This window comes from Pristiophorus japonicus, unplaced genomic scaffold (genome assembly GCF_044704955.1).
Source record: "Pristiophorus japonicus isolate sPriJap1 unplaced genomic scaffold, sPriJap1.hap1 HAP1_SCAFFOLD_29, whole genome shotgun sequence".
In the NCBI taxonomy this organism is placed as follows: domain Eukaryota; kingdom Metazoa; phylum Chordata; class Chondrichthyes; family Pristiophoridae; genus Pristiophorus; species Pristiophorus japonicus.
The window spans coordinates 7,628,594-7,645,764 of record NW_027252668.1 but is presented as its reverse complement, the minus strand read 5'-3'; the positions used below and the strand labels follow the sequence as shown (position 1 = coordinate 7,645,764).

The following is a 17,171-nucleotide window of genomic DNA, read 5'->3' as shown; positions in this document are numbered from 1 at the left end:
AAGGCGAAGAACAACAAAGCACCTCATATTCTCAAGATAGAAACATAGAAACTTAGAAAGTAGGTGCAGGAGTAGGCCATTCGTCCCTTCCAGCCAGCACCACCATTCAATATGATCATGGCTGAGCATGCAACTTCACTTCCCCTTCCTGATTTCTCTCCATGCCCCTTGATCACTTTAGCCGTAAGGGCCATATCTCACTGTCTTTTGAGTATATCTATCCAACTGGCTTCCACATCTTTCTGTGGTACAGAATTCCACAGGTTCACAATGATCTGAGTGAAGAAGATTCTCCTCGTGTCGGTCCTAAATGGTTTACACTTTATCCTTAGACAGTGACCGCTGGTACTGGGCTTCCTTTATTCGGACTGCGGGAACCATTTTATGCCATCAAACCTGTCCATTCCCGACCAAATTTTAAATGTTTCTATGAGCACCCCTCTCATTCTTCTAAATTCCAGCGAGTATAAGCCTAGTCGATCCAGTCTTTCTTCATGTCAGTCCTGCCATCCCTGGAATCAATCTGGTGAATATTCGCTACACTCCCTCAAAAGCAAGAATGTCCTTCCTCAGATTAGAAGATCATAACTGCACACAATACTTAAGGTTTGGTCTCAGCAAGGTGCTGTACAAGTCTCCATGCTCCGATACCCTAATCTCCTCGCTATGAAGGCCAGCATGACATTTGGCTTCCTTTACTGCATGCTGTACCTGTATGTATGAATGACTTCAACGACTGATGTACCAAAATACCCAGGTCTCAAAACCCCTCCGCTTTTACAAATCGGTCAACATTCAGATAACATTCTACCTTCAAGGTTTTGCCACCAAAGTGGATAAACTCACACTTATCTTCATTATATGGCATCTGCCATCCACCTAATCTGTCCAATTCCGCTGCAGCCTCCGAGCAGCTCGCACTGCAACCCAGCTTGGTGTGATTTGCAAAGTTGGAGATATTGCATTGATGGAATTATTGAAAATCGCCACAGCTCGAGGAAACGGTACCGCCGCTCCTTTCTGCTCCTCCTTATTAAACTGCCGCCCAGACTTGCTCCCGCTCTTTCAACACCCGCTCATCTCTGCTGTCGTGCTGCAAACAGCCACTCCTGTGTGTCTCGCTTTTTAAATTGCCGCTTCCCTCTGCTCGTGCTGTTAGAAAAATAACTCAAATCCTTTACTCCCTCACGTTACAAGCGATCCTCACTGCTCCCGCTCTTTATACCGAAGGATATCTGTGCCCCCGCTCATCTCTGTGTGCGCTCTTGAAACAGTCGGGAAGTTTAATTTTTAAATACACGCTTTCTGAAATACTTCCATAAACACTGCATTGGCCGGGAATCGAACCCGGGTCTCCCGCGTGGCAGGCGAGAATTCTACCCCTGAACCACCAATGCTCACATTACAAACGCATTCAAGTTTAAAGATAGTGCAATTAGTGTTTAATTTTTGTTAATAAAAGGCGAAGAACAACAAAGCACCTCATATTCTCAAGATAGAAACATAGAAACTTAGAAAGTAGTTGCAGGAGTAGGCCATTCGTCCCTTCCAGCCAGCACCACCATTCAATATGATCATGGCTGAGCATGCAACTTCACTTCCCCTTCCTGATTTCTCTCCATGCCCCTTGATCACTTTAGCCGTAAGGGCCATATCTCACTGTCTTTTGAGTATATCTATCCAACTGGCTTCCACATCTTTCTGTGGTACAGAATTCCACAGGTTCACAATGATCTGAGTGAAGAAGATTCTCCTCGTGTCGGTCCTAAATGGTTTACACTTTATCCTTAGACAGTGACCGCTGGTACTGGGCTTCCTTTATTCGGACTGCGGGAACCATTTTATGCCATCAAACCTGTCCATTCCCGACCAAATTTTAAATGTTTCTATGAGCACCCCTCTCATTCTTCTAAATTCCAGCGAGTATAAGCCTAGTCGATCCAGTCTTTCTTCATGTCAGTCCTGCCATCCCTGGAATCAATCTGGTGAATATTCGCTACACTCCCTCAAAAGCAAGAATGTCCTTCCTCAGATTAGAAGATCATAACTGCACACAATACTCAAGGTTTGGTCTCAGCAAGGTGCTGTACAAGTCTCCATGCTCCGATACCCTAATCTCCTCGCTATGAAGGCCAGCATGACATTTGGCTTCCTTTACTGCATGCTGTACCTGTATGTATGAATGACTTCAACGACTGATGTACCAAAATACCCAGGTCTCAAAACCCCTCCGCTTTTACAAATCGGTCAACATTCAGATAACATTCTACCTTCAAGGTTTTGCCACCAAAGTGGATAAACTCACACTTATCTTCATTATATGGCATCTGCCATCCACCTAATCTGTCCAATTCCGCTGCAGCCTCCGAGCAGCTCGCACTGCAACCCAGCTTGGTGTGATTTGCAAAGTTGGAGATATTGCATTGATGGAATTATTGAAAATCGCCACAGCTCGAGGAAACGGTACCGCCGCTCCTTTCTGCTCCTCCTTATTAAACTGCCGCCCAGACTTGCTCCCGCTCTTTCAACACCCGCTCATCTCTGCTGTCGTGCTGCAAACAGCCACTCCTGTGTGTCTCGCTTTTTAAATTGCCGCTTCCCTCTGCTCGTGCTGTTAGAAAAATAACTCAAATCCTTTACTCCCTCACGTTACAAGCGATCCTCACTGCTCCCGCTCTTTGTACCGAAGGATATCTGTGCCCCCGCTCATTTAACAGCCGCTCCTCTCTGTGTGCGCTCTTGAAACAGTCGGGAAGTTTAATTTTTAAATACACGCTTTCTGAAATACTTCCATAAACACTGCATTGGCCGGGAATCGAACCCGGGTCTCCCGCGTGGCAGGCGAGAATTCTACCCCTGAACCACCAATGCTCACATTACGAACACATTCAAGTTTAAAGATAGTGCAATTAGTGTTTAATTTTTGTTAATAAAAGGCGAACAACAACAAAGCACCTCATATTCTGAAGATAGAAACATAGAAACTTAGAAAGTAGTTGCAGGAGTAGGCCACTCGTCCCTTCCAGCCAGCACCACCATTCAATATGATCATGGCTGAGCATGCAACTTCACTTTCCCTTCCTGATTTCTCTCCATGCCCCTTGATCACTTTAGCCGTAAGGGCCATATCTCACTGTCTTTTGAGTATATCTATCCAACTGGCTTCCACATCTTTCTGTGGTACAGAATTCCACAGGTTCACAATGATCTGAGTGAAGAAGATTCTCCTCGTGTCGGTCCTAAATGGTTTACACTTTATCCTTAGACAGTGACCGCTGGTACTGGGCTTCCATTATTCGGACTGCGGGAACCATTTTATGCCATCAAACCTGTCCATTCCCGACCACATTTTAAATGTTTCTATGAGCACCCCTCTCATTCTTCTAAATTCCAGCGAGTATAAGCCTAGTCGATCCAGTCTTTCTTCATGTCAGTCCTGCCATCCCTGGAATCAATCTGGTGAATATTCGCTACACTCCCTCAAAAGCAAGAATGTCCTTCCTCAGATTAGAAGATCATAACTGCACACAATACTCAAGGTTTGGTCTCAGCAAGGTGCTGTACAAGTCTCCATGCTCCGATACCCTAATCTCCTCGCTATGAAGGCCAGCATGACATTTGGCTTCCTTTACTGCATGCTGTACCTGTATGTATGAATGACTTCAACGACTGATGTACCAAAATACCCAGGTCTCAAAACCCCTCCGCTTTTACAAATCGGTCAACATTCAGATAACATTCTACCTTCAAGGTTTTGCCGCCAAAGTGGATTAGCTCACACTTATCTTCATTATATGGCATCTGCCATCCACCTAATCTGTCCAATTCCGCTGCAGCCTCCGAGCAGCTCGCACTGCAACCCAGCTTGGTGTGATTTGCAAAGTTGGAGATATTACATTGATGGAATTATTGAAAATCGCCACAGCTCGAGGAAACGGTACCGCCGCTCCTTTCTGCTCCTCCTTATTAAACTGCCGCCCAGACTTGCTCCCGCTCTTTCAACACCCGCTCATCTCTGCTGCCGTGCTGCAAACAGCCACTCCTGTGTGTTCTCGCTTTTTAAATTGCCGCTTCCCTCTGCTCGTGCTATTAGAAAAATAACTCAAATCCTTTATTCCCTCACGTAACAAGCGATCCTCACTGCTCCCGCTCTTTATACCGAAGGATATCTGTGCCCCCGCTCATTTTACAGCCGCTACTCTCTGTGTACGCTCTTGAAACAGTCGGGAAGTTTAATTTTTAAATACACGCTTTCTGAAATACTTCCATAAACACTGCATTGGCCGGGAATCGAACCCGGGTCTCCCGCGTGGCAGGCGAAAATTCTACCCCTGAACCACCAATGCTCACATTACGAACACATTCAAGTTTAAAGATAGTGCAATTAGTGTTTAATTTTTGTTAATAAAAGGCGAAGAACAACAAAGCACCTCATATTCTGAAGATAGAAACATAGAAACTTAGAAAGTAGTTGCAGGAGTAGGCCATTCGTCCCTTCCAGCCAGCACCACCATTCAATATGATCATGGCTGAGCATGCAACTTCACTTCCCCTTCCTGATTTCTCTCCATGCCCCTTGATCACTTTAGCCGTAAGGGCCATATCTCACTGTCTTTTGAGTATATCTATCCAACTGGCTTCCACATCTTTCTGTGGTACAGAATTCCACAGGTTCACAATGATCTGAGTGAAGAAGATTCTCCTCGTGTCGGTCCTAAATGGTTTACACTTTATCCTTAGACAGTGACCGCTGGTACTGGGCTTCCTTTATTCGGACTGCGGGAACCATTTTATGCCATCAAACCTGTCCATTCCCGACCAAATTTTAAATGTTTCTATGAGCACCCCTCTCATTCTTCTAAATTCCAGCGAGTATAAGCCTAGTCGATCCAGTCTTTCTTCATGTCAGTCCTGCCATCCCTGGAATCAATCTGGTGAATATTCGCTACACTCCCTCAAAAGCAAGAATGTCCTTCCTCAGATTAGAAGATCATAACTGCACACAATACTCAAGGTTTGGTCTCAGCAAGGTGCTGTACAAGTCTCCATGCTCCGATACCCTAATCTCCTCGCTATGAAGGCCAGCATGACATTTGGCTTCCTTTACTGCATGCTGTACCTGTATGTATGAATGACTTCAACGACTGATGTACCAAAATACCCAGGTCTCAAAACCCCTCCGCTTTTACAAATCGGTCAACATTCAGATAACATTCTACCTTCAAGGTTTTGCCACCAAAGTGGATAAACTCACACTTATCTTCATTATATGGCATCTGCCATCCACCTAATCTGTCCAATTCCGCTGCAGCCTCCGAGCAGCTCGCACTGCAACCCAGCTTGGTGTGATTTGCAAAGTTGGAGATATTGCATTGATGGAATTATTGAAAATCGCCACAGCTCGAGGAAACGGTACCGCCGCTCCTTTCTGCTCCTCCTTATTAAACTGCCGCCCAGACTTGCTCCCGCTCTTTCAACACCCGCTCATCTCTGCTGTCGTGCTGCAAACAGCCACTCCTGTGTGTCTCGCTTTTTAAATTGCCGCTTCCCTCTGCTCGTGCTGTTAGAAAAATAGCTCAAATCCTTTACTCCCTCACGTTACAAGCGATCCTCACTGCTCCCGCTCTTTGTACCGAAGGATATCTGTGCCCCCGCTCATTTAACAGCCGCTCCTCTCTGTGTGCGCTCTTGAAACAGTCGGGAAGTTTAATTTTTAAATACACGCTTTCTGAAATACTTCCATAAACACTGCATTGGCCGGGAATCGAACCCGGGTCTCCCGCGTGGCAGGCGAGAATTCTACCCCTGAACCACCAATGCTCACATTACGAACACATTCAAGTTTAAAGATAGTGCAATTAGTGTTTAATTTTTGTTAATAAAAGGCGAACAACAACAAAGCACCTCATATTCTGAAGATAGAAACATAGAAACTTAGAAAGTAGTTGCAGGAGTAGGCCACTCGTCCCTTCCAGCCAGCACCACCATTCAATATGATCATGGCTGAGCATGCAACTTCACTTCCCCTTCCTGATTTCTCTCCATGCCCCTTGATCACTTTAGCCGTAAGGGCCATATCTCACTGTCTTTTGAGTATATCTATCCAACTGGCTTCCACATCTTTCTGTGGTACAGAATTCCACAGGTTCACAATGATCTGAGTGAAGAAGATTCTCCTCGTGTCGGTCCTAAATGGTTTACACTTTATCCTTAGACACTGACCGCTGGTACTGGGCTTCCTTTATTCGGACTGCGGGAACCTTTTTACGCCATCAAACCTGTCCATTCCCGACCAAATTTTAAATGTTTCTATGAGCTCCCATCTCATTCTTCTAAATTCCAGCGAGTATAAGCCTAGTCGATCCAGTCTTTCTTCATGTCAGTCCTGCCATCCCTGGAATCAATCTGGTGAATATTCGCTACACTCCCTCGAAAGCAAGAATGTCCTTCCTCAGATTAGATGATCATAACTGCACACAATACTCAAGGTCTGGTCTCAGCAAGGTGCTGTACAAGTCTCCATGCTCCGATACCCTAATCTCCTCGCTATGAAGGCCAGCATGACATTTGGCTTCCTTTACTGCATGCTGTACCTGTATGTATGAATGACTTCAACGACTGATGTACCAAAATACCCAGGTCTCAATACCCCTCCGCTTTTACAAATCGGTCAACATTCAGATAACATTCTACCTTCAAGGTTTTGCCACCAAAGTGGATAAACTCACACTTATCTTCATTATATGGCATCTGCCATCCACCCAATCTGTCCAATTCCGCTGCAGCCTCCTAGCAGCTCGCACTGCAACCCAGCTTGGTGTGATTTGCAAAGTTGGAGATATTACATTGATGGAATTATTGAAAATCGCCACAGCTCGAGGAAACGGTACCGCCGCTCCTTTCTGCTACTCCTTATTAAACTGCCGCCCGGACTTGCTCCCGCTCTTTCAACACCCGCTCATCTCTGCTGCCGTGCTGCAAACAGCCACTCCTGTGTGTCTCGCTTTTTAAATTGCGGCTTCCCTCTGCTCGTGCTATTTGAAAAATAACTCAAATCCTTTCCTCCCTCACGTTACAAGCGATCCTCACTGCTCCCGCTCTTTATACCGAAGGATATCTGTGCCCCCGCTCATATAACAGCCGCTCTTCTCTGTTTACGCTCTTGAATCAGTCGGGAAGTTTAATTTTTAAATACACGCTTTCTGAAATACTTCCATAAACACTGCATTAGCCGGGAATCGAACCCGGGTCTCCCGCGTGGCAGGCGAGAATTCTACCCCTGAACCACCAATGCTCACATTTCGAGCACATTCAAGTTTAAAGATAGTGCAATTAGTGTTTAATTTTTGATAATAAAAGGCGAAGAACAACAAAGCACCTCATATTCTCAAGATAGAAACATAGAAACTTAGAAAGTAGGTGCAGGAGTAGGCCATTCGTCCCTTCCAGCCAGCACCACCATTCAATATGATCATGGCTGAGCATGCAACTTCACTTCCCCTTCCTGATTTCTCTCCATGCCCCTTGATCACTTTAGCCGTAAGGGCCATATCTCACTGTCTTTTGAGTATATCTATCCAACTGGCTTCCACATCTTTCTGTGGTACAGAATTCCACAGGTTCACAATGATCTGAGTGAAGAAGATTCTCCTCGTGTCGGTCCTAAATGGTTTACACTTTATCCTTAGACAGTGACCGCTGGTACTGGGCTTCCTTTATTCGGACTGCGGGAACCTTTTTACGCCATCAAACCTGTCCATTCCCGACCAAATTTTAAATGTTTCTATGAGCTCCCCTCTCATTCTTCTAAATTCCAGCGAGTATAAGCCTAGTCGATCCAGTCTTTCTTCATGTCAGTCCTGCCATCCCTGGAATCAATCTGGTGAATATTCGCTACACTCCCTCGAAAGCAAGAATGTCCTTCCTCAGATTAGATGATCATAACTGCACACAATACTCAAGGTCTGGTCTCAGCAAGGTGCTGTACAAGTCTCCATGCTCCGATACCCTAATCTCCTCGCTATGAAGGCCAGCATGACATTTGGCTTCCTTTACTGCATGCTGTACCTGTATGTATGAATGACTTCAACGACTGATGTACCAAAATACCCAGGTCTCAAAACCCCTCCGCTTTTACAAATCGGTCAACATTCAGATAACATTCTACCTTCAAGGTTTTGCCACCAAAGTGGATAAACTCACACTTATCTTCATTATATGGCATCTGCCATCCACCTAATCTGTCCAATTCCGCTGCAGCCTCCGAGCAGCTCGCACTGCAACCCAGCTTGGTGTGATTTGCAAAGTTGGAGATATTGCATTGATGGAATTATTGAAAATCGCCACAGCTCGAGGAAACGGTACCGCCGCTCCTTTCTGCTCCTCCTTATTAAACTGCCGCCCAGACTTGCTCCCGCTCTTTCAACACCCGCTCATCTCTGCTGTCGTGCTGCAAACAGCCACTCCTGTGTGTCTCGCTTTTTAAATTGCCGCTTCCCTCTGCTCGTGCTGTTAGAAAAATAACTCAAATCCTTTACTCCCTCACGTTACAAGCGATCCTCACTGCTCCCGCTCTTTGTACCGAAGGATATCTGTGCCCCCGCTCATTTAACAGCCGCTCCTCTCTGTGTGCGCTCTTGAAACAGTCGGGAAGTTTAATTTTTAAATACACGCTTTCTGAAATACTTCCATAAACACTGCATTGGCCGGGAATCGAACCCGGGTCTCCCGCGTGGCAGGCGAGAATTCTACCCCTGAACCACCAATGCTCACATTACGAACACATTCAAGTTTAAAGATAGTGCAATTAGTGTTTAATTTTTGTTAATAAAAGGCGAACAACAACAAAGCACCTCATATTCTGAAGATAGAAACATAGAAACTTAGAAAGTAGTTGCAGGAGTAGGCCACTCGTCCCTTCCAGCCAGCACCACCATTCAATATGATCATGGCTGAGCATGCAACTTCACTTTCCCTTCCTGATTTCTCTCCATGCCCCTTGATCACTTTAGCCGTAAGGGCCATATCTCACTGTCTTTTGAGTATATCTATCCAACTGGCTTCCACATCTTTCTGTGGTACAGAATTCCACAGGTTCACAATGATCTGAGTGAAGAAGATTCTCCTCGTGTCGGTCCTAAATGGTTTACACTTTATCCTTAGACAGTGACCGCTGGTACTGGGCTTCCATTATTCGGACTGCGGGAACCATTTTATGCCATCAAACCTGTCCATTCCCGACCACATTTTAAATGTTTCTATGAGCACCCCTCTCATTCTTCTAAATTCCAGCGAGTATAAGCCTAGTCGATCCAGTCTTTCTTCATGTCAGTCCTGCCATCCCTGGAATCAATCTGGTGAATATTCGCTACACTCCCTCAAAAGCAAGAATGTCCTTCCTCAGATTAGAAGATCATAACTGCACACAATACTCAAGGTTTGGTCTCAGCAAGGTGCTGTACAAGTCTCCATGCTCCGATACCCTAATCTCCTCGCTATGAAGGCCAGCATGACATTTGGCTTCCTTTACTGCATGCTGTACCTGTATGTATGAATGACTTCAACGACTGATGTACCAAAATACCCAGGTCTCAAAACCCCTCCGCTTTTACAAATCGGTCAACATTCAGATAACATTCTACCTTCAAGGTTTTGCCGCCAAAGTGGATTAGCTCACACTTATCTTCATTATATGGCATCTGCCATCCACCTAATCTGTCCAATTCCGCTGCAGCCTCCGAGCAGCTCGCACTGCAACCCAGCTTGGTGTGATTTGCAAAGTTGGAGATATTACATTGATGGAATTATTGAAAATCGCCACAGCTCGAGGAAACGGTACCGCCGCTCCTTTCTGCTCCTCCTTATTAAACTGCCGCCCAGACTTGCTCCCGCTCTTTCAACACCCGCTCATCTCTGCTGCCGTGCTGCAAACAGCCACTCCTGTGTGTTCTCGCTTTTTAAATTGCCGCTTCCCTCTGCTCGTGCTATTAGAAAAATAACTCAAATCCTTTATTCCCTCACGTAACAAGCGATCCTCACTGCTCCCGCTCTTTATACCGAAGGATATCTGTGCCCCCGCTCATTTTACAGCCGCTACTCTCTGTGTACGCTCTTGAAACAGTCGGGAAGTTTAATTTTTAAATACACGCTTTCTGAAATACTTCCATAAACACTGCATTGGCCGGGAATCGAACCCGGGTCTCCCGCGTGGCAGGCGAAAATTCTACCCCTGAACCACCAATGCTCACATTACGAACACATTCAAGTTTAAAGATAGTGCAATTAGTGTTTAATTTTTGTTAATAAAAGGCGAAGAACAACAAAGCACCTCATATTCTGAAGATAGAAACATAGAAACTTAGAAAGTAGTTGCAGGAGTAGGCCATTCGTCCCTTCCAGCCAGCACCACCATTCAATATGATCATGGCTGAGCATGCAACTTCACTTCCCCTTCCTGATTTCTCTCCATGCCCCTTGATCACTTTAGCCGTAAGGGCCATATCTCACTGTCTTTTGAGTATATCTATCCAACTGGCTTCCACATCTTTCTGTGGTACAGAATTCCACAGGTTCACAATGATCTGAGTGAAGAAGATTCTCCTCGTGTCGGTCCTAAATGGTTTACACTTTATCCTTAGACAGTGACCGCTGGTACTGGGCTTCCTTTATTCGGACTGCGGGAACCATTTTATGCCATCAAACCTGTCCATTCCCGACCAAATTTTAAATGTTTCTATGAGCACCCCTCTCATTCTTCTAAATTCCAGCGAGTATAAGCCTAGTCGATCCAGTCTTTCTTCATGTCAGTCCTGCCATCCCTGGAATCAATCTGGTGAATATTCGCTACACTCCCTCAAAAGCAAGAATGTCCTTCCTCAGATTAGAAGATCATAACTGCACACAATACTCAAGGTTTGGTCTCAGCAAGGTGCTGTACAAGTCTCCATGCTCCGATACCCTAATCTCCTCGCTATGAAGGCCAGCATGACATTTGGCTTCCTTTACTGCATGCTGTACCTGTATGTATGAATGACTTCAACGACTGATGTACCAAAATACCCAGGTCTCAAAACCCCTCCGCTTTTACAAATCGGTCAACATTCAGATAACATTCTACCTTCAAGGTTTTGCCACCAAAGTGGATAAACTCACACTTATCTTCATTATATGGCATCTGCCATCCACCTAATCTGTCCAATTCCGCTGCAGCCTCCGAGCAGCTCGCACTGCAACCCAGCTTGGTGTGATTTGCAAAGTTGGAGATATTGCATTGATGGAATTATTGAAAATCGCCACAGCTCGAGGAAACGGTACCGCCGCTCCTTTCTGCTCCTCCTTATTAAACTGCCGCCCAGACTTGCTCCCGCTCTTTCAACACCCGCTCATCTCTGCTGTCGTGCTGCAAACAGCCACTCCTGTGTGTCTCGCTTTTTAAATTGCCGCTTCCCTCTGCTCGTGCTGTTAGAAAAATAGCTCAAATCCTTTACTCCCTCACGTTACAAGCGATCCTCACTGCTCCCGCTCTTTGTACCGAAGGATATCTGTGCCCCCGCTCATTTAACAGCCGCTCCTCTCTGTGTGCGCTCTTGAAACAGTCGGGAAGTTTAATTTTTAAATACACGCTTTCTGAAATACTTCCATAAACACTGCATTGGCCGGGAATCGAACCCGGGTCTCCCGCGTGGCAGGCGAGAATTCTACCCCTGAACCACCAATGCTCACATTACGAACACATTCAAGTTTAAAGATAGTGCAATTAGTGTTTAATTTTTGTTAATAAAAGGCGAACAACAACAAAGCACCTCATATTCTGAAGATAGAAACATAGAAACTTAGAAAGTAGTTGCAGGAGTAGGCCACTCGTCCCTTCCAGCCAGCACCACCATTCAATATGATCATGGCTGAGCATGCAACTTCACTTCCCCTTCCTGATTTCTCTCCATGCCCCTTGATCACTTTAGCCGTAAGGGCCATATCTCACTGTCTTTTGAGTATATCTATCCAACTGGCTTCCACATCTTTCTGTGGTACAGAATTCCACAGGTTCACAATGATCTGAGTGAAGAAGATTCTCCTCGTGTCGGTCCTAAATGGTTTACACTTTATCCTTAGACACTGACCGCTGGTACTGGGCTTCCTTTATTCGGACTGCGGGAACCTTTTTACGCCATCAAACCTGTCCATTCCCGACCAAATTTTAAATGTTTCTATGAGCTCCCATCTCATTCTTCTAAATTCCAGCGAGTATAAGCCTAGTCGATCCAGTCTTTCTTCATGTCAGTCCTGCCATCCCTGGAATCAATCTGGTGAATATTCGCTACACTCCCTCGAAAGCAAGAATGTCCTTCCTCAGATTAGATGATCATAACTGCACACAATACTCAAGGTCTGGTCTCAGCAAGGTGCTGTACAAGTCTCCATGCTCCGATACCCTAATCTCCTCGCTATGAAGGCCAGCATGACATTTGGCTTCCTTTACTGCATGCTGTACCTGTATGTATGAATGACTTCAACGACTGATGTACCAAAATACCCAGGTCTCAATACCCCTCCGCTTTTACAAATCGGTCAACATTCAGATAACATTCTACCTTCAAGGTTTTGCCACCAAAGTGGATAAACTCACACTTATCTTCATTATATGGCATCTGCCATCCACCCAATCTGTCCAATTCCGCTGCAGCCTCCTAGCAGCTCGCACTGCAACCCAGCTTGGTGTGATTTGCAAAGTTGGAGATATTACATTGATGGAATTATTGAAAATCGCCACAGCTCGAGGAAACGGTACCGCCGCTCCTTTCTGCTACTCCTTATTAAACTGCCGCCCGGACTTGCTCCCGCTCTTTCAACACCCGCTCATCTCTGCTGCCGTGCTGCAAACAGCCACTCCTGTGTGTCTCGCTTTTTAAATTGCGGCTTCCCTCTGCTCGTGCTATTTGAAAAATAACTCAAATCCTTTCCTCCCTCACGTTACAAGCGATCCTCACTGCTCCCGCTCTTTATACCGAAGGATATCTGTGCCCCCGCTCATATAACAGCCGCTCTTCTCTGTTTACGCTCTTGAATCAGTCGGGAAGTTTAATTTTTAAATACACGCTTTCTGAAATACTTCCATAAACACTGCATTAGCCGGGAATCGAACCCGGGTCTCCCGCGTGGCAGGCGAGAATTCTACCCCTGAACCACCAATGCTCACATTTCGAGCACATTCAAGTTTAAAGATAGTGCAATTAGTGTTTAATTTTTGATAATAAAAGGCGAAGAACAACAAAGCACCTCATATTCTCAAGATAGAAACATAGAAACTTAGAAAGTAGGTGCAGGAGTAGGCCATTCGTCCCTTCCAGCCAGCACCACCATTCAATATGATCATGGCTGAGCATGCAACTTCACTTCCCCTTCCTGATTTCTCTCCATGCCCCTTGATCACTTTAGCCGTAAGGGCCATATCTCACTGTCTTTTGAGTATATCTATCCAACTGGCTTCCACATCTTTCTGTGGTACAGAATTCCACAGGTTCACAATGATCTGAGTGAAGAAGATTCTCCTCGTGTCGGTCCTAAATGGTTTACACTTTATCCTTAGACAGTGACCGCTGGTACTGGGCTTCCTTTATTCGGACTGCGGGAACCTTTTTACGCCATCAAACCTGTCCATTCCCGACCAAATTTTAAATGTTTCTATGAGCTCCCCTCTCATTCTTCTAAATTCCAGCGAGTATAAGCCTAGTCGATCCAGTCTTTCTTCATGTCAGTCCTGCCATCCCTGGAATCAATCTGGTGAATATTCGCTACACTCCCTCGAAAGCAAGAATGTCCTTCCTCAGATTAGATGATCATAACTGCACACAATACTCAAGGTCTGGTCTCAGCAAGGTGCTGTACAAGTCTCCATGCTCCGATACCCTAATCTCCTCGCTATGAAGGCCAGCATGACATTTGGCTTCCTTTACTGCATGCTGTACCTGTATGTATGAATGACTTCAACGACTGATGTACCAAAATACCCAGGTCTCAATACCCCTCCGCTTTTACAAATCGGTCAACATTCAGATAACATTCTACCTTCAAGGTTTTGCCACCAAAGTGGATAAACTCACACTTATCTTCATTATATGGCATCTGCCATCCACCCAATCTGTCCAATTCCGCTGCAGCCTCCTAGCAGCTCGCACTGCAACCCAGCTTGGTGTGATTTGCAAAGTTGGAGATATTACATTGATGGAATTATTGAAAATCGCCACAGCTCGAGGAAACAGTACCGCCGCTCCTTTCTGCTACTCCTTATTAAACTGCCGCCCAGACTTGCTCCCGCTCTTTCAACACCCGCTCATCTCTGCTGCCGTGCTGCAAACAGCCACTCCTGTGTGTCTCGCTTTTTAAATTGCGGCTTCCCTCTGCTCGTGCTATTTGAAAAATAACTCAAATCCTTTCCTCCCTCACGTTACAAGCGATCCTCACTGCTCCCGCTCTTTATACCGAAGGATATCTGTGCCCCCGCTCATATAACAGCCGCTCTTTTCTGTTTACGCTCTTGAATCAGTCGGGAAGTTTAATTTTTAAATACACGCTTTCTGAAATACTTTCATAAACACTGCATTAGCCGGGAATCGAACCCGGGTCTCCCGCGTGGCAGGCGAGAATTCTACCCCTGAACCACCAATGCTCACATTTCGAGCACATTCAAGTTTAAAGATAGTGCAATTAGTGTTTAATTTTTGATAATAAAAGGCGAAGAACAACAAAGCACCTCATATTCTGAAGATAGAAACATAGAAACTTAGAAAGTAGGTGCAGGAGTAGGCCATTCGTCCCTTCCAACCAGCACCACCATTCAATATGATCATGGCTGAGCATGCAACTTCACTTCCCCTTCCTGATTTCTCTCCATGCCCCTTGATCACTTTAGCCGTAAGGGCCATATCTCACTGTCTTTTGAGTATATCTATCCAACTGGCTTCCACATCTTTCTGTGGTACAGAATTCCACAGGTTCACAATGATCTGAGTGAAGAAGATTCTCCTCGTGTCGGTCCTAAATGGTTTACACTTTATCCTTAGACAGTGACCGCTGGTACTGGGCTTCCTTTATTCGGACTGCGGGAACCTTTTTACGCCATCAAACCTGTCCATTCCCGACCAAATTTTAAATGTTTCTATGAGCTCCCCTCTCATTCTTCTAAATTCCAGCGAGTATAAGCCTAGTCGATCCAGTCTTTCTTCATGTCAGTCCTGCCATCCCTGGAATCAATCTGGTGAATATTCGCTACACTCCCTCGAAAGCAAGAATGTCCTTCCTCAGATAAGATGATCATAACTGCACACAATACTCAAGGTCTGGTCTCAGCAAGGTGCTGTACAAGTCTCCATGCTCCGATACCCTAATCTGCTCGCTATGAAGGCCAGCATGACATTTGGCTTCCTTTACTGCATGCTGTACCTGTATGTATGAATGACTTCAACGACTGATGTACCAAAATACCCAGGTCTCAATACCCCTCCGCTTTTACAAATCGGTCAACATTCAGATAACATTCTACCTTCAAGGTTTTGCCACCAAAGTGGATAAACTCACACTTATCTTCATTATATGGCATCTGCCATCCACCCAATCTGTCCAATTCCGCTGCAGCCTCCTAGCAGCTCGCACTGCAACCCAGCTTGGTGTGATTTGCAAAGTTGGAGATATTACATTGATGGAATTATTGAAAATCGCCACAGCTCGAGGAAACAGTACCGCCGCTCCTTTCTGCTACTCCTTATTAAACTGCCGCCCAGACTTGCTCCCGCTCTTTCAACACCCGCTCATCTCTGCTGCCGTGCTGCAAACAGCCACTCCTGTGTGTCTCGCTTTTTAAATTGCCGCTTCCCTCTGCTCGTGCTATTAGAAAAATAACTCAAATCCTTTACTCCCTCACGTTACAAGCGATCCTCACTGCTCCCGCTCTTTGTACCGAAGGATATCTGTGCCCCCGCTCATTTAACAGCCGCTCCTCTCTGTGTACGCTCTTGAAACAGTCGGGAAGTTTAATTTTTAAATACACGCTTTCTGAAATACTTCCATAACCACTGCATTGGCCGGGAATCGAACCCGTGTCTCCCGCGTGGCAGGTGAGAATTCTACCCCTGAACCACCAATGCTCACATTACAAACACATTCAAGTTTAAAGATAGTGCAATTAGTGTTTAATTTTTGTTAATAAAAGGCGAAGAACAACAAAGCACCTCATATTCTCAAGATAGAAACATAGAAACTTAGAAAGTAGGTGCAGGAGTAGGCCATTCGTCCCTTCCAGCCAGCACCACCATTCAATATGATCATGGCTGAGCATGCAACTTCACTTCCCCTTCCTGATTTCTCTCCATGCCCCTTGATCACTTTAGCCGTAAGGGCCATATCTCACTGTCTTTTGAGTATATCTATCCAACTGGCTTCCACATCTTTCTGTGGTACAGAATTCCACAGGTTCACAATGATCTGAGTGAAGAAGATTCTCCTCGTGTCGATCCTAAATGGTTTACACTTTATCCTTAGACAGTGACCGCTGGTACTGGGCTTCCTTTATTCGGACTGCGGGAACCTTTTTACGCCATCAAACCTGTCCATTCCCGACCAAATTTTAAATGTTTCGATGAGCTCCCCTCTCATTCTTCTAAATTCCAGCGAGTATAAGCCTAGTCGATCCAGTCTTTCTTCATGTCAGTCCTGCCATCCCTGGAATCAATCTGGTGAATATTCGCTACACTCCCTCAAAAGCAAGAATGTCCTTCCTCAGATTAGATGATCATAACTGCACACAATACTCAAGGTCTGGTCTCAGCAAGGTGCTGTACAAGTCTCGATGCTCCGATACCCTAGTCTCCTCGCTATGAAGGCCAGCATGACATTTGGCTTCCTTTACTGCATGCTGTACCTGTATGTATGAATGACTTCAACGACTGATGTACCAAAATACCCAGGTCTCAATACCCCTCCGCTTTTACAAATCGGTCAACATTCAGATAACATTCTACCTTCAAGGTTTTGCCACCAAAGTGGATAAACTCACACTTATCTTCATTATATGGCATCTGCCATCCACCTAATCTGTCCAATTCCGCTGCAGCCTCCTAGCAGCTCGCACTGCAACCCAGCTTGGTGTGATTTGCAAAGTTGGAGATATTGCATTGATG

The 17,171-nt window shown here is 45.4% G+C and overlaps 1 protein-coding gene and 11 non-coding genes across 12 annotated transcripts in view; all 12 read right to left on the bottom strand.

Annotated features, from left to right (window-relative positions):
- The window catches only part of LOC139248232 (zinc finger protein 84-like), a 1,036,220-nt gene that overhangs the window by 541,330 nt on the left and 477,719 nt on the right, over window positions 1-17,171 (bottom strand). The window lies entirely within an intron of this gene.
- On the bottom strand, window positions 1,327-1,397 carry trnag-gcc (transfer RNA glycine (anticodon GCC)). Its single transcript has one exon. It is a non-coding gene; the product is annotated as a tRNA-Gly (tRNA).
- trnag-gcc (transfer RNA glycine (anticodon GCC)) lies at window positions 2,801-2,871 on the bottom strand. Its single transcript has one exon. It is a non-coding gene; the product is annotated as a tRNA-Gly (tRNA).
- trnag-gcc (transfer RNA glycine (anticodon GCC)) lies at window positions 4,276-4,346 on the bottom strand. The gene has a single exon. It is a non-coding gene; the product is annotated as a tRNA-Gly (tRNA).
- Window positions 5,750-5,820, bottom strand: trnag-gcc (transfer RNA glycine (anticodon GCC)). The gene has a single exon. It is a non-coding gene; the product is annotated as a tRNA-Gly (tRNA).
- trnag-gcc (transfer RNA glycine (anticodon GCC)) lies at window positions 7,224-7,294 on the bottom strand. Its single transcript has one exon. It is a non-coding gene; the product is annotated as a tRNA-Gly (tRNA).
- trnag-gcc (transfer RNA glycine (anticodon GCC)) lies at window positions 8,698-8,768 on the bottom strand. Its single transcript has one exon. It is a non-coding gene; the product is annotated as a tRNA-Gly (tRNA).
- On the bottom strand, window positions 10,173-10,243 carry trnag-gcc (transfer RNA glycine (anticodon GCC)). The gene has a single exon. It is a non-coding gene; the product is annotated as a tRNA-Gly (tRNA).
- trnag-gcc (transfer RNA glycine (anticodon GCC)) lies at window positions 11,647-11,717 on the bottom strand. The gene has a single exon. It is a non-coding gene; the product is annotated as a tRNA-Gly (tRNA).
- Window positions 13,121-13,191, bottom strand: trnag-gcc (transfer RNA glycine (anticodon GCC)). Its single transcript has one exon. It is a non-coding gene; the product is annotated as a tRNA-Gly (tRNA).
- trnag-gcc (transfer RNA glycine (anticodon GCC)) lies at window positions 14,595-14,665 on the bottom strand. Its single transcript has one exon. It is a non-coding gene; the product is annotated as a tRNA-Gly (tRNA).
- trnag-gcc (transfer RNA glycine (anticodon GCC)) lies at window positions 16,069-16,139 on the bottom strand. The gene has a single exon. It is a non-coding gene; the product is annotated as a tRNA-Gly (tRNA).